Source organism: Pipistrellus hanaki (genome assembly GCF_964339955.1).
Source record: "Pipistrellus hanaki genome assembly, chromosome: 20".
Taxonomy (NCBI): Eukaryota; Metazoa; Chordata; class Mammalia; order Chiroptera; family Vespertilionidae; genus Pipistrellus; species Pipistrellus hanaki.
The window spans coordinates 15,639,208-15,657,039 of NC_140522.1; the positions used below are offsets into that span (position 1 = coordinate 15,639,208).

Below are 17,832 nucleotides of genomic sequence, written 5' to 3' on the forward strand. Positions count from 1 at the left end.
AAGGGCTTCCCTCCCACACCGGCTTGCTGTGGCAGGAGCTGGTTACTATAAAGGCCTGGCCTTTAGCTTCCCTAGCTCGCTCCTCTGAGCAGTGAGCCTGGGAACTGATCTTTGGTGGCAATATTCCCCAGGTGTAGGGAAAATTGCCCTAAAGGGCAGGGAACCCTTCTTAGGGCCAGGAACTTTCTATCTAGACCCTTTAATCACCACAATTCCATTCAGTGAATATGATCCCTATTTGACAGAGCTGGGGAACATTCTCAAAAAGGTTTACCAGCTTTTCCCACTGGGTTTGCTGCCTGAACACCAGTGTCCTGCAAACCACCATGAACTCAAACCCGAGATGGAAAAGGAAAAGACTCACATCAACATCGTGATCAGTGGACACCTAGATTCGGGCAAGTCTACTACTGGCCATCTGATCTACAAATGTGGTGGGTCATCGACAAAGAACCATCGAGAAATTTCAGGAGGCTGCTGAGATGGGGAAAGGCTCCTTCAAGTATGCCTGGGCCTTGGATAAACTGAAAGCTGAACAGGAGTGAGGTGTCACCATTGAAATCTCCCTGTGGAAATTCAAGACCAGCTAGTATTATGTGACCATCATTGGAGCCCCAGGGCACAGATACTTCATTAAGAAATATGATTACAGGCACATCTCAGGCTGACGGTGCGGTCCTGATTGCTACTGCTAGTGTTGGTGAATTTGAAGCAGGCATCTCCAAGAATGGACAGACCCATGAACATGCCCTCTTTGTCTACACATTGGGTGGAATAGTTGATTGTTGGCATTAACAAAATGGATCCCACTGAGCCACCCTACAGCCAGAAAAGATACAAGGAAATTGTTAAAGAAGTCAGCACCTACATTGAGAAAATTGGCTACAACCAGGACAAAGTAGCATTTGTGCCAACTTCTGGTTGGAATGGTGACAACATGCTGGAGCCAAGTGCTAATTTGCCTTGGTTCAAGTGATGGAAGGTCACCCGTGTAGATGGCAATACCAATGGAGCCACACTGCTTGAAGCTCTGGATTGCATCCTGCCACCAACTTGTCCAACTGGCAAGCCCCTGTGCCTACCCTTCCAGGATGTCTACAGAATTGTTGGTATTGGTACTGTCTCTGTGAGTAAAGTGGAGACTGGTGTTCTCAAGCCTGGCTTGGGATAGGGGATGTACCTGGCTTTCAGGGCAGTGGTGATCTTTCTCATCCAGGTTCACGATGCCGGGAAAAAAAAGTCATTCAGGTTTGGCAAATAGGGTCATGGACCTTTAGATTCCCCAAATCCTGCTTCCCTTTTGTGTCTTGGCAAAGCACAGGGATCAAGCACATTCCAACCATTTATAACCACCCTACTGTGAGTCTCGCTCCCCACTGAACCTCCGGGACGAGGCTTGACACCCAGGAAATGTGTTCCAGGGAAAGAAGGTGTTAGTATCCCACTCAGGTGTCAAGAAAAGTGAACACAGAGACACCAGCCTGTGTTGCAGACAAGTCTACCTTCCACCCTGTAGCTTGGCTGCAGATACACTAAGGTCTTCAGCTCTCTGTGCAACCAGCAAACACTACCAAGTAACACAGGAGGTCTATCAAGCAAGGAGCTACCAGCAGATTGACAAGGAACTCCTCCTTCAGAGTGAGTCAGATGCCAATTACACAAACCTTTCCCATGTGAGCAGATGTTAAGAATATCATGACAAAGCCGAGACTGGTTTGGCTCAGTGGATAGAGTATCGGCCTGTAGACTGAAAGGTCCCGGGTTTGATTCCGGACAAGGGCATGTATCTTGGTTGCACAATGGGGATGTGCAGGAGGCAACTGATTTATGTTTCTCATCAATGTTTCTAACTTTTTGTCCCTCTACCTTCCTATCCATAAAATATCAATAAATTATAAAAAATAAATAATTTTAAAATGTTAAAAAAAAGAAAAGATAAGAAAAGAATATCACGATACTGTTTTAATACATCATAGGGTCAGAAGGATAAGGCCTGTAGGCACCTACTGAGGGGTGGGTACCATACGAGTCTCCCCTAATTAGTCAGCTGGGGGCATTCCCACCACATCTAGACACAGCACCACACATCCAGTAGATGCTCACTAAGCATCACGTGAATATGGGATAGGTGCAGGAGGAAGGAAGGGGAGGATGCCAAGAGGCAGAAGGTGCTCATTCTGGCTGGAAGGAACAGAGAGTCTGGTAGGAGCAGATGTGGCAGCACCCCCGGAGAATGGAGAACTGGGAGGATAAACGGGTGGAAGGCCCTGGAGGGTGGACAGGAAGCACGGTGTGAATGAATAAATGAATGCTATTGTCCCCACGCTCATGGCAGTATGAGACACCCTCAGCAGGATCTGCAAGGACAATGCCCTCCTAGGACCCTGTGATGGAAACCCCCAGCACCTCAGCTGCTTCCACTTCTGAAAAACCCTCGTTTTCTCAGCATCTTGTTGAGGATGAAAAAAGGGAAATGCTGTGAGCAGGGGCATCTCACAAGTACAGGAAGTGGATGACAGCTCTCTCCTGTGCTGCTCCATGTGTGGGAGAGCCTCTCGTTAGCTACATCTCTCCCCCTCTCTCCTGAATTGGAATCCCATGCACATCACACCTCCCTGAGGCTGTGGATGTCACTGCACCTGCCCTGGAACCTGGAGCAATCCAGGTCTGCTTGGGAGACTTTATCTGACTACATGCACACAAATTTCTGATCTGGCAGAAGTGAAAAGTTGAGATTTGTGAATTACAAGGTATATCACTTTTACCTTAATAAAAGGAGTATGAAGGTAAAGATGATATGAGATAGAGTAATGGGGTACTGACATCGGGGATGAGTACATGAGTCTCTCACGATACAATTCTGTACATTTCCATATATTCAAAAGTTTCCCCCCAAAAAAAGTTAAAAACACACACAGAAGCCCAGGCTTGGAGACTTTTACAGGGAAGAAAAGGCATGGAAGCTGGTGAGGTGCATCCCATACATCAGCAGCTGTAATGAACACCCCCTCTTTGTTCTTGGGTGGGAGAGAAGAGAAAGAGGGGGCAGAAATCCCCCGGGTAGCAGGGACCCCAATGCTGACACATGGTTTTCCCGAACTAAGATCAGCTGGGCATATTCTCCTCCCCTGAGGGACCCTCCTGCCCCTCAGCCTGCACCAACCCCACATCACTAAGGGAGACATTGCATTCACTTCTCTTCCCTGTGAAGAACCAGGTCCAAAGGAACCATGAAGGGGCCAGAGCAAAGGGGCACAGAAACCTGGAGAGCTGTCTAGTCACCCCAATAATTGCTGGCACCCCCCTACGCCTGAATGCCTTGCTCTCCACTTCCAGGCAGCTACACAGCAGGGTCTTGTAGCAGCTGTGCTCCTCCATGAGGGCCTGGTACTGCACTTTATTGATAGTCTCCAAGTGCTGGCTGTTGTCTTTTTCCTTCTGGAGTTACATCTCCAACTCTTCCATCTGCAGAGCAAAGACCCAACCCTAGTGAAAGTCTGTTTCACAGAGAGAACTTCACTCCAAAGCAATCCCCAAACCTCTTATCCCACATACCACTTTAACAGGACTTTTCTCAAGGAAAACCTTTCCTGACCACTTCTTGGGGAGGTACAACAGCCCCTGGCAGAGCGGGAAGAGGGAAGCCTGGCCCCTCATGGCATCGCTGAGCCGTTGCCCCAGCACTGGGCTGTCTTCCCTGGGACTTGTGATAGTGCCAGGTGAATCCACCCTGGAGTTTGACAGGGTTCTCAGGGTGACCCGAGGAAGGGAGCTCTGACCTGCACAAAGAAAACAGACCAAATGTCACTGCAAACACATGTCAATTGTGGCAGGAAGTTACTCTCAGGGATCCTTCTTTTCAACAAGCTGTAGTGCTTATGCTGAAAGAATCAGTACTTTTAACTTCAACTTATAAACATACACATGGTAGTATGGATACACCCACAGGGTATACTCAGTAAAAATATATATGTATTTTCAAAACATACCTGCAGGTACCTGATTCAGCTCACTGTTTACTCCAAGCCTTTGCCCATTCTGGAACCTATGTCTGGAGGACCTCGTACTCACTACACTGGTTGCCAGAAACAAGGTCCACATCATGAAGCCCTAGTCCTGGCCTTAGGATTCAGGGCTTAGGGTCTGTTCAAAGTCCTCAGGTCCAAGGGCTACAAGAGAGGCTGACAGTCCCAGAACTCTACTATCTCAGGGGCCACAAGTGTGTGAAGCACTGAAATAAGTTCCACAAACCTGTACACATAATCATTTCTGTTTTTTCAGGAATTTGTGCAAAGATTAGGGTCTGTTGGGAGCCTGGCAACCAGCATGCTCTATGGGCTCAGCTGCTCAGTACCCTTGCCCAGCCCAGAGGCCAGGTGCCCTCCAGATGCCTGTATGATCTCAGGGCTCAGACCTCAGTGCTTACTCTTTCCAGTTCCCTTATCATTTACAGGACTTTCCCTTCCTGCCACAGCTGCTGTCCTCTGTCTTCTAGTCTGTTTTTCCTCTGAGCAATGTTAGGAAAAGTTAGAATTCTGCCTCTGGAAATGTCCCTCTATGGCCCCAGCGTTCTGAGGATGAATGTAAAACTCCTCATGCAAATACCACAGCTCCGCTCTTTGTTTCCTTTACACCCAAAACAGGCCGGGTTTCCCAATCCTCCCTGCTCAGTCCCACCATCGCCTCCTTACAAGGTGGCACTGCCGCCTTTAACCCTCTTCCCCATCAACCATGTGTCACCAGGAGGGACTTACCATCCTGAGCGCGGGGACCTGGGCGGCAGGACCTGAGAGGACTGCTCCACAGGCTGGAGGGTTCAGGGGGTCAGGCTGCAGGGACCCTGTGAGCAGAAAGGAACCGGGAGGCATGGATATGGCAATCTCCGGCTGTTGGGGCTCCAGGCACCTCAAACACACCCTGCACCGCAGGCAGTGGCCTCCCAGGCCTCCTTCTACTCACCTTCGGTGCCAGGAAGCCTGAGAATCTGTGAACAAAAACCTAAGAAGTTAAAACGACCACTGTGAGGAGGAAAGCAGAAGTACTGCCCCAACTGGATGCACAGGCTATATAATTCCCTTTGGCTCTGCCCACACTTGTGCAATTCTTTCTGGGTAATGTAGTTTTCTAAACAGTGGAGCCCAGCTAGAAACCAGACCAATGAGTTAGGTGAATACAAGTGTTGTGGCAGAGAGAGTGATGGCTGGGGAGCAACAAGACACATCCATAGGCTTGGCTCATTGCAAAAGGTGGACAGATCTCCTAGGGAAAGAGGTTAATAGGACTGCAAGTGATCCACCAAAAATACACAGGGGGGAAATTGGAGACATTCATAATAGTATCAACAATGTAAACTACACGAATTTTTTTTTTTTTTGATAATGAAGCACAGCTGGTGTTTCTCAATGTTTGTGTATTGACCTATGAACCAGAAAGTAGTGGTTCTTATCCTGGTCAGGGCACAACATGGGTTGCAGGCTCAATTCCCAGTGTGGGGGTGGAGTCGTGCAGGAGACAGCTAATCAGTGATTCTCTAACATCATTGGTGTTTCTGGCTCTCTCTTCTGTAATAAAAAACTAATTATATATATATTTAAAATTTAAGTTAATTACACTTTTATCAAATGTTTTAAAAATGTTTAAAACTTGTCACTTTCCAATAACTCAGCTGTTTAATTATGAATGTTCTCATGCATATTCATTGCTACTGTATCAAGTGTGCTGAAAATAAAATATGATGTACTAATGAAATATCTTAAGTGCATGTTCAATAGCATCATTTTGCCAGTTTGACGTGCCAAACTGTGGTGATGAGTATTTACGCCAGCAAAATCCTGCTTGCCAATATTTGCTGCCACCGAGGCGAGGCTGGTCCTCCCAAGAAACGAGGAGAGGGATGGTCGTGTCTATATAGGGCTGCCATCTTAATTTTCTAACAACAGAGGGATATCTAGGATTTATATGGATCCACATTTCAAGGTGTTACTTCGGTGTATGTATAACTGACGAGCAAGGGAATGCACTTTTCTAATGTGCACTATTTCCTAGACCTCACTTAATGTATTTTTAAATACTTACACTTAAAGACCACCAGTAGAGAATGTGTACAATGCAATTAAACTTATACGTGTATTGTACGAGTGGGCTATAACTCATACATAAAGTAAAAATTGAGAAAAACTATTTTGTATATAGAATTCCAAACCAAGAATTCCATATGGCAAAGAAGTCACTTGAGTCACTGAGGAACGAGCGAAATTCAAACATATGTTTTAGAGGCTGCAATGTCTTCCTATTGGTTAAAATAAGATATTAACTTTTAAAAAAAGAAAGAAAGAAAAATAAATTAACTTTAAAAATAGACAAAAATCCCGAGCAGACATTTTGCCAAAGGAAATAAAGACAGTGTAAAGAACTGCATAAAGGAATGATCACCACCAAACATTTTTAGGGAAATGGAATTTTAAAAAAAAATCAACTTAACAATACTCACTGATGGGGCTAGTATTGAAAAAGATTAACCTTCACATGCTCTGGCAGGGTTGCAGAAAAAAAAAAAAAAAGGAATTTTCATTACTCTGGGTGGTGGGAAGGCCAAGTGATTGAACCACTTTAGATCACAGTTCCCCACATGTTAAAATGTGACACACTCACAATAACCTGGAACAGAATGATATCTAAGACAAACACCTATAGAAAGAACAGAATACAACACCCCAGCTGTTTAATTTAAAAAAAATTGTTTTGAATATATTTTATTCATTATTTTACAGAGAGGAAGGTAGAGGAATAGAGTTAGAAACACTAATGAGGAAGAAACATTGATTAGCTGACTCCTACACAAGCTAATGCTCTTTGCACAGACCCAAACCAGTTAGGGCCCAGATGTTGAATATATAAAACCCCAAACGTAGAAATAACTGAAACCATAGACAACTCACTACTTAAAAGTGGTTATCCAAAGAATTCAATATTTCCTAGAAATAAAAAATTAACTATTTGCATAAATAATAGTGTCATATCTAAAACTATTTGTGTAGCATGAAGGAAGCCAGTGTTAGTTAAAGAGAATTCACCTTATAGTGCCAATAAAATTATGAAAGATATGAACAACTCTATTATACAGGAAGGTAAATCAATGCCTGAATGGAGGGCTGGGAGGTAGAAAGCTGACCAAAGTGCTGTCAGGGTGTGGCAAAAGTAGATTTACATAGAATTGTTGCTACTGAAAATAATACAATAATTTATCATTAACAGCACAGATATAAACTGGCCGCTTGTGCATCATTTTGTTGGGTGAGACCATGCTCACTGAAAGCCACTGGTTTGCTTCCAGGTCAGGGCACATGCCTTCTTGAATACCCAATAATTGGTCATGCAGGAGGCAGATGATGATTGCTGTTTCTCTCCCTCTCCCTTGCTTTCAAAATGTAATAAAAATGCAGCCTAAATAGATATAAAATAGTTACTTGAAAAAGAGAATTATCTGTCTGTTTGGCATACTCACATCAACAAGCCTACTTTTTTCCCATCAAAGATGTGGGTAACTGAGAATCCTATTTCATCTGTGATGTTTTTCAGCTTTACATCATGTTCAACTTCACCAAATAGTGTAAATTAGAAAAGTGCATTTCCAGTTATACATAATCTAAGGAAAGCCTTGCAATGTGGTCCCATATAAATCCTATATATCCCTATGCTATTATAAAATTAAAATGGTGACCCTATATAGGCATGGCCATCCATCTCCTCATTTTTTGGGAGGACCAGCCCAGCCTCAATGGCAGCAAATATTGACAAGCAGTGAAGACTATTGCCATCAGCCTAGCCAGTTTGGCTCAGTGGTTGAGCATCAACCTGAAAGTGAAGATTGGAAGTCAAGATTGGAATCCTAGTCAGGGCACATGCCCAGTTTATAGGCTCGTTCCACAGAGAAGGGTGTGCAGGGGGCAGCTGATCAATAATTCTATCTTATCATTGATCTCTCTCTCTCTCTCTCTCTCTCTCTCTCTCTCTCTCTCTCTCTCTCTCTCTCTCTTCTCTCTCTCCCTCCTTCCCTCCCTCCCTCCATTTCTCCCTCCCTTCCTCCCTCCCTTCCTCCCTTTCTCTCCAAAATCATAAAAGTATATATTAAAAACAACAACAACAAACTATTGCCATGAAATTCATCAGGAATGCTGACTGCTTACAAAAGGCACATCCAGAAACAGATTGCAGGATTATTATTCCTCTAGCTCTGACTTCTTGCCTGTTGAGAAACTAACTTATGTGAACACCCTAAAGGGATAAGGGAATGCACACTGGCCACAGTAAATAATAAGCCAAAACTGAACAAAAAGTGATTTCCTGCCATTATTCTATCTCTTCCAAACCATTTAAAATTTGGGATAAACACAATATTTTCCTGCTGAAAGTTCACATTTTTGCTTTCAAATCATCTGTGCCAGTGAATCAAACCAAAACTAAAGGTACAGATGTAAAAACACCTTACAAAAAGATCATAAGCCAGAGCACAGGAGAGCAAGTGTCTGCAGGTTGGTGAATAAGAATCCCCCCAAATTTATCCAAGCATAAGGTGTATAGCACTATGTCCCTGAAAGAGGTGGTACTTCTTAGCTGAGAAGGGGTGGTCTGGATGAATCCTGGATCAGGTCCATTTTCTAGTTATACAGAATTGAATGAAGATACTGCCAACACGTTGGAGGAACCATAATTACTTCCAGCACAAGTGAGGACACAGAATACATTTCCCTGAGCACCCAGGGATGGTGACTGATGCATACTCCTCAGGTGAGACGGGTGTGAGAGGTGAAATCTCTTCAGCAACAAACACAATGATATCATTTGGGCGGTAGGACATGGAATGTTAGCAAGTACAACACAACTTCAATTCTCACTTGTATCTGAAATTTATTAGGTATTTAGCAGACTGCATGTTCCCATGAAAGGAGTTTACATTCATGTAAAGGGTCTCAGAGAGCCCCTTAAGTTTTATCATAATATGTGAGAAAAATAAAACATTCCCTGCATATTTAAAGGCTTTTCTCCATTGTGAATGCACTAGTTAAATCAGACATTTGAGTAAAGGACTTCCCACATTCACTACACTCATGGTTTTTCTGCAGTGTAAACTCTGTGGTGTCTAGTGAAGTCAGACAAGTAACGGAAGTACTTCCCACAGTCACGACACTCATACCACTTTTCTCTAATGTGAACTCTGTTGTGTTTAAGGAGAGCAGTGCTTTCACTGAAGACCTCTCCACAATCAGTACACTTATAGGCCTTTTCTACAGTGTGAACCCTCCCATGTTGAGAGTGGTTAAAGATTCGTGTGCACACTTTCCCACATTTATTATACTCATAAATCTTATCTCCAGAGCAGAGATCCTTTGATAAGCAACTTTCTGTTTCTGACTGACAGCTGTTTCACATTGAACTCACTGGTGATGTCTTTTTCCACTGAGACATTCCTGTGTAATATCATTGTTTCTGTGTGGCTCTTCAGTGTAAAAAGTGGCCTGGTGCTGGAGAAGCCCTGAGATGGCTGGGGAGTCTTCCCCAACCTCCCTACTAGCTGCAGGCACCCCAGATAAGCAGAAGTAGCAACTGGTTCCAAGTGAGGCACTCTCCATATCTTCTTTCCAGGGCTTCTCTCCACTAACTTCCTTCTGTTGCTGATGAGGCTTTGCACTGAAACACAAGTCTCTCACACAGGCATCACTTAAGAAAACATTCTTCACAAAGTACGCCACTTAAAACTCAGTCAGAGGAAAAATATATTTTAACAGTGAGAAACACGGCTTACACAGATGGGTCCGCTGGGTGCCTGGAGCTTTCATGAAAGCCTTGACCTGAGAATCTCCTATAGGTACACTATGCTCAGAATAGAATTCCACATCATCCATTTTATGCCAATAACCTGAAAACAGAAAAATGATGAGGAAATGAATGTTGACTGTGATGACAGGGCAAAGTCCCATTTTAAAAGTGTGTGGCACCTAATACTTTGGTTTCATGCAATTGGCTGAATATAAAAGACCTGAACGATAAATTGATAAGAAGCCCTTGTGAAGTTCTTGACCATTGAAGATCAGAAAACAGGGGTGATCTAAACAGAAATAGAGCAAAAACCTGGCAAGCACCACATTCTATTCCAGAAGCAGAATATCCAGCTCATTGTGCTGCTAACAGCATTCAGTAGATCTTCTCTGCTGGTGACATGGGTCAAGCTGTGCAGAAGGTTGGTTACATCTCATTCCATGTAAAATTCAACAAATAAGTAGTTTGTGTTTGAGGATTTTTAAAGCATGTATGTGCTCCTTATAACACTTGCAAAGGTCCAGGTAGTAGTATACTGCAGAAAGAGATGTGAAGAGTAATAGGTGATGTAAAAGGACACAAAAGCAAAAGTAGATAATGCTATGAAGTCACCAATGAAATGACAAGTAAGCAGTGTCAAGTGTGGAAAAGAAAGGACTAAATGAGTTGTGGCCATTGGAACCTGCACCAAACACTGTTGTACAGAAGCAGGTTTCTGGTATAATCTTAACACCTTCCTGATGTTATACCTCCCCCAGGTTGCCACTCAGCTGAGCTAAGCATCTTCTAGTAACATCTTGTACCTTCACCCTAGAGAAACCCAGGGTTCTCCCTTAACCTCATTTTCTAGAAGTATGTACAAACTAAATATTCTGAGTATCAATGGAAAGACAATAGAGGTGAGCAACCATCACTTGCCCATAGCATTCAGCTTGCAATAGTATTCAGAGAAAGTAATATTACAAACAACAATTGGAGAGTCTTACAAGAACAGCCCCTGGTTCATATATGTAAAGAAGATTCCTGGCACAGGCATTCACCAAGGTCCTTACCTACTGGAAAGGTTTAGAAGTGGAAGCCCTGGATCTGGATATAGTCACCCTCCCTAGGAGTGGAAGAGCAGGAAGGACCTGTTAAACTGTTTGTAAGATCGCTGATACCCAGACACCTCCTGCAGTTTCTGAAGCAACTGGTGTTAGGGAAGTTTATGGAGTCTATTGCTCAGAGCACTCTGCCTAGCTCAGCACTGGCAGACACAGCCCATTTGACAAGACAGCGGGGGAAATTAGCTGAACCCTTGGTATTGCCAAAAGAGAGAGAGAGACAGAGAGAGAGAGAGAGAGAGAGAGAGAGAGAGAGAGAGAGAGAGAGAGAGAGAGAGAGAGAGAGAACTATGCCTGGAGAATAAATAAAGAGTGGGCATCACTTCCGGACACTAGAAGAGATGTGAAGGTCTTACCTAGGAATGATGCAAGTGCAAACACTTCCACCATCCCATAAGAGCATATATACATCACTGAGACTCATCAAGGATCTCCAACTACTCCTCAGGGAAGGCAATGACCACTTCCTTAAAGTTCATATCTTGTCATAATGGGCACAGAACATCACACGATAAGATTTTTCTATTGAGATGACATATCTCTCATACTCCCCACCCTGCACATCCATCTTCTCCCTCTACTCTTTACATCAGAGAAGATAGCAGGCCTTGTCACCATTAAAGTCAATCTCTCCTATATTCCTTCTGATGCTGTGTCTTCCATAAGCATGAAGGCGAATCCTCAGCCTCAACAACCAAATTCTTACAAGGTGGTTTTCTAGTCCATCACTCTCTTTCACCCATTACAACATGCAACACTCACAAGCCACTTACTGATCTGTACTAAGTGGCCTGGGTTTCAAGAAGGAAAGGCACCAGCACTCAAAGATGGAGGTAAATGGAGTGAGGCTGAGTAGAAGTCTTAAAGCAATATGGAGGCAAAAGGCCTCAATACTGACTGTTGCTACTCAACAAGCTCCACACAAACCACTGAATCTTGGGGACAGTACCTCTGAAGCCTGGTCCTACTTGTGACCCCACACAGGAATCTATAGGTTCACAGAACAAAAAGGTCACAGTGAGTACCTGGAAGCAACACCCAAACCAATCAGCACTGGATAATACCCCTGGCCTGGGCTTTCATTGGCTAAATGCAGCCATAATTAGGCTTGCTGCCCTTTGGGTAACTTACTTTTTCAGGCCCAACAGGTGAAATTAGGATCTCAATCACTGACTGATCATTGCAAATATTGGTGTTGGGGTCCCCCAGTGCTGCCGGAAAATGACAAATTTAGGATTTGGGGGCTGGCCGCGGGTTGATTGGAAGTGTTGTCTGTTTTGAGTGATCTCTTGTTTTGAGATATAATTTCAGATTTCATGAAGTTTAGAATGCTCCCTGAGGTGAAAAGCATTATTTCAATTATTCCTGAAGACCACAAATCTAAATGGGTATACTGTTTTTAAGTTTCTTTATTTGATTTTTGTAGAGAGAATAAAGGAAAGGAAAAGAGGAAAACACTGATTGGTGCCTCCTGCATGGCACCCACCCACCCACTGGGATTTCACTCAGAAAATATGTGCCTCACCAAGAATATAACTGGTAACTCCTTGGCAAGCTACTCATCTTCCTGAGGTTTGTGCAGACAATGTTTGGCAAATTAAAACTGGGTGAGGTACTACCCACACTCAGATAGTCCACACTCAAGACACAGCCTTGATTACTGCCATGAAGGTTTCTCTACTATTTTTTTCCTTCAACCTCACTTAATTGAGAACCACATAAGATCTCAGATATCACATTCACTGCTGATTCACTTGATGTTTCTTCCTCAGACACAGCCTTCATCATTCAAGTACCATCTCCTATGGCTCTTATTGCCTTACCCTGTGAGTCTCACAGGTGACAACTGAAGCCCTTAAGGAAATCCACAGACTTATACACTTTGACCCAGGGTCACAACAAATTCTAGTTGAGTGTTTAAGTGATACATATGCAGCAGACCCAGTCTCACCCTTTGGACTTAGTCTTCCATAAGTGCCATTAACAAATAAAATGGTGATCTACACCTCCTCCCTGGTTATACACTCCCAACAACCTTTATAACATGTCGTCACCCTTAAATGTTCCTCAGAGTACCAGACACTCATGAAAAGCTCTATGGATTATTTCATACCCTAACAGGTATAATATAAAAGGCTTTGTATCCTCAAAGAACATTACTCTTTTAATAGGAATTTCTCCATCTCAGTTGATGGTGCTTCCATAACTTCAGCTGTTAAATTTAAACCTTCATGACATCTTTATCTATTACCTCTCTCCCGCTTAACCTCATCATTAGAAAATGCTTGTGGCAAAATTTAAACAGATCAAGAATCCAATTGCAAGTACCCCCTCTGCATCCACCATCATAGGTCTGTTACCATCAAAGTCACCAAGACTATCATAGAAGCTTAGTTCCTATTCTTTCTACCACCCCCTCACACCTATATTTTTTATTATGTTTTAGCCACAGGTAATCTAATGAGACCCAGGTCAGATCACCTGCCTGTACTGCTCCAAATCTCCCATTCCCTCCGTCACCAGCAGAACACACATCTGAGCTCTCACAAAGCTACTCTAGCCCAGATTCCTATCCCAGAATCATAAATTCCTTTTTTTGAAAAATGAAGAATACCTGCTGGTCCCTGACCCAGCTCAGTCTTCACCTCAAGCCTTTGCACATTCTGGAAACTGTGCCTGGGAGGACCTCCAACATCTCATTGCACTGATTGCCAAAAAGAGAGACCACTCACAGGACCCTAGACCTGGATTTAGGATTCTGGGATTAGTGTTCCCAGGTCCAAGGACCAGAACAGTTGTAAGGCAGTCTCTAGTTCATAGAAGAATGCGGCTCTAAAGCCAGCTCCACAGATCAGTACCCCCGAGAGTTGTTGCATTTGCAGAAATTTGTGGAAATAGAAATGTGTGTTGAGAGCCTGGCAACGACCGCCAGGATCCATGGGCTCAGGCTGCTCAGTACCCTTGCCCAGCCAATGTGGCCGCATGACCTGAAGATGACTGCATTACTTCAGGGCTCAATTCGCAGTGCACATTCTTGCTAATAACTTTATCTTATATAGGACTTGATCCTGTCCCTAACTGCTGTCCTCTCTCTTCTAGTCTGTTCTTCTTCTGAGCTGCTAAGGAAAGTTATAACCCTACCTCAGACAATGTCCCTCTTTTGTTCAGGACCATCCATGGCCCCGTTTCCTGAGAATGAAAGTAAAATTCCTTATTTGAAACTTTGCCTCATCTTCTTTGTTGCCTTTAGACACAAAACAAGGCCTGAGTTTCCAAAATTCTTCCAGCTCTGTCACACCACCAAATCTTCACATGGTGGTATTGCAGCCTGTCACCCTCTTTCCCCATCATACTCTGTGTTACCCAGGAGCAACTCACTGTCCCTGATGCTGCTACCTGAACTGCAGGACCTGAGAGGCACTGGCACCCAAGACTGGAGGGTTAAATCAGGTGAGCCCAACTCTGTAAGCAGAGAGGAGTCTGGGAGGCACAGAGGCCCTGATCCTGGCCTGTTTGTACTCAACAAGCCTCAAATGTCAGAACTTAATGGAGGCATGGAGCTCTGAAGCCTATCTCTGGAAAGAGACCAAAGAGGTCAACTTGACCACCAGGTAAAGACAAGGAAGTCCAGCCCTAACCACGTGCACCTGGATAGTATGCCTCTCACCTGACTTTTATTGGCTAAACCCAGACATAATTAGGTGCATTGCCTTTTATTTAATATACTGTTTGAATCCTTCCAGATGGAATTTGCATCCAAATTTGTAACAGGAGTGGTGAAGTGAGGATGTTTCCGTGTTCTTGTCTTGTGAAGCCAAAGAATGAAATCACTGACCAGAATATTTCAGCAAAAATGTGTCAAATTTATTGCAAGCAGATTCAGACTCCCCATGCAGGGAGGGGGCCCAAGAATGTGTTTGTCATGAAGACTTGTGGACTAGGGGTAGATATTTGCTATAAGCTTGGTCTCCATCTATCCTTGTCATAACCTGATTGATTCCCTCTCTTATTACTTCCCATCAAGGAACCTGAAATTTTCCTGTTTCTATGCCTCAGTTCACCTTATTGTTGAAGACCCTCCCTAGTTCTCCATGCCTTTTGCTTTGAGTTCAGAAACATTTTATTGTTTCTGCATGGTTGATGTCTATCATTAGGCTTGTTCAAACTGCTGTGTCTGCCCCTGCCCATGTTACACCTGCCTTTGTTTTGCACTGGCACCCTGACCTGTCTGCTTATGTGTCAAGCTAACTTCTCTCACAGTCACTCACTGAATATGGTGAATGTTGGGTTTTGGGAGCTGGAGTGTCACTGGAAAATGACTACATTAGGCTTCAGTGGCTGTTGGCAGGTGTCTGGGGAGTGTTGTCTAAAATTGACTTTTTGTTGGGAGGTATTATTTCAGATTCTTTGAAGCTCGGAATGCTCCTTGAGGTGAAATGTATTATTTCAATTACTCCTGAAGACCACAAATCCTAATAGATTTATATAAACATTATTAAATTGTTTTTAAAGAGAGAGGAAGGTAGAAAGCGAGAGACAAATTCTCATCAGCTGGCTTCCACAAGCCCTCACACTGAGGACTGAGCTTCCATGCCACACACCCGCTTCCTGTGTCCTCACTGGGAATCCAACTGGAAACCTTTCTGTGAATGGGACCATACTCTTCCTACTGAACCATCCCTAGAGGCCAATTTCTTATTTTTAATATAAAAATATCACATGATAAAGAGAAAAACAGATTATAAAAGATTATACATAAGCCTATCCTATTTGTTTAAAACAAAATTAGAAAGGATTCTAAGATCCGTTATATTGATTCTCTTAGTCCCTCATGGGAAAGAAGACAGACTTCTGAGTTCAGAGTATTCAAATAACTGTTCTAGAGAGATGGCTCTAGAGTTAACAGTATGTTCTTGAAAACTCAAAACCTTAAATATTTTGTTCCTTTTTAAATTCTCACCAGATGATAGGTTTATTTATTGGAGAGAGAGGAAGGGATCAATAGAGAGAAGAAAAGCAATATTGATTTGAGAGAAAATATCAATCGGTTACCTCTCATCAATGACCCAACCAGAGATGGACCTGCAACCTAGGTATGTGTCTTTACTAGGAACCAAACCTGTACTTTTATTTGAATGGGTGTATAAAACAAAACTCCAAGTAACTGAGCCACATGGCCAGGAAAGCACCTTAAATCTTTCTAATTCTTTCAAGACAGTGAATTAGTATGACTCAACATTTGGGGAATTCTTTGTTTTGCTGTTGTGTGTTGGTTGTATGTGTGAATTTGCTTCCCCTTTGAGTGTTTCTAATTGTATCTGCGTCTGTTTGTGTCTTCTTTGTGTCTGTGTTCTGTGTCCATACGAGTCTGGTCAGGTGTGTGCTTGTATGTGTCCATTGTGTGTGGATATGCCCTGAGGTACATGCTGTGTGACGCTGTATTTTCTGATCTATGCATTGTTGTGTGTAGGTTCCAGACAAGGTGTTACTAGTGTCTACACTGTGGGTCCCCATGAGCCTTGCCATAAGCTCTGCACGTGAGTGCCCACCATAGGCTGTGAGTGCTCTGTACCTGAGTGTTTTCCCTGCTTCCGTTGTCTGTATGTTTCCCTATGAGTTTGTGTGGCTGCACGCCGTGGCAATAGGCAGCTTCATAGGAAATCTCCTGAGTGGCAATGGAGAGGACAATATGTTCTTCCTGAACTCCAGACTGAGCAACTTTTGTCCCTGGTATTCCAGGCTCTGGTTTCCTCTTGGGGGTCGGATCTCAGGCCCCAAGGATGGATGAAGTGAAGGGTCAGTTCATCGAACCCTAGGCTGGCAGAAGATGGGGACCTGGGGAAGAGTCTGATGACAGAAAGGATTTATAGAGTGTGGAGGTGCTGTTTTGGGAAGACTCTAGGCCTTTGAGGAGGTCTGAGGGATCCTGGTTTCCTGGAAATTTTATAAGTGGGTGTGTCCATATGGGGAGAGCTGAGGGGGTAAATTCCTAGGTCCCTGAGTCCCCCTTGGGAATGAGGAATTGGATACCCATGGTACAGGCTGGGGTTCCTTTGGGACTGCCAGTCCCTGGAGAGCAGGTCATCTCCTTGCTCATGGGAAATCCAGGCCAACGCCTTATTGATGAAGGTGCCTAAGCTGCTCTGAGCATCACTCCCGGATCTCCAATCTCTGATCATCTACTGAATGTGCATAATCGCCTGGTAACAAGGGGGCCAGGAGGCAGAATGGGCTTGGTGCTCTCTGAAGTGGGAATGGGGAAAATATGAAGGGACCACACTTAGCACAGGTTCCTGCACAGAATGAAGGGAAACCACAGGATCACTATGGATGTTAATGTCAGCGTTTTTCCAATCAGCTCCACGTGATGGAGCACTCACCTGGGCAATGCAAATGACAAAGAATCTTGGAGGCAGTGTAGTGACAACTATTAATATAAAAGAACATGGACACTGGAATGCTTGCAGTCCAGTAACCTTCCCAGTCTATAATATTAAAATGTGGTCTTCACACCCACCACAATGGGGGAACCCTGGCAGCAGGGATTTACCTCGGAAGTGGGTTCTGATATTTTGCCAATAATATCTGACCAAACTCCTTCTTTTTGAAGTTCAAAACTATGAATATTAAGTTTTGGGCAGCTGGCGGACAAAGTCTGGTTGGACGAGGAGAAAGCAAACTGTCCTGACTGACTTCTACTGTCATTTCTTACCAGTCCCCACTCCTCTCCTTTGCCCCTAGGCAGCCTTAAAAGAGGCTGGCACCATGTGTTCCCTTCCTGTGGCTCATCAAGTAGGTCAGGCTCTGCTACAGACCCTGATGTTGGCTGCTGCCAGTGATATGCTTTGAGAAATAAAATGTGGAAATCAAGCCTGTAACCTTTATCAGAAGAGTTTGGAACCAGTGAGACCTG

General features: G+C 43.8%; 1 pseudogene across 1 annotated transcript; it reads left to right on the forward strand.

Moving 5' to 3' along the window:
* Positions 1 to 343: 343 nt before the first annotated feature.
* LOC311614033 (putative elongation factor 1-alpha-like 3) lies at positions 344 to 1,171 on the forward strand (annotated as a pseudogene). Its single transcript has one exon. The product of its transcript is annotated as a putative elongation factor 1-alpha-like 3 (transcript).
* Positions 1,172 to 17,832: the final 16,661 nt, after the last annotated feature.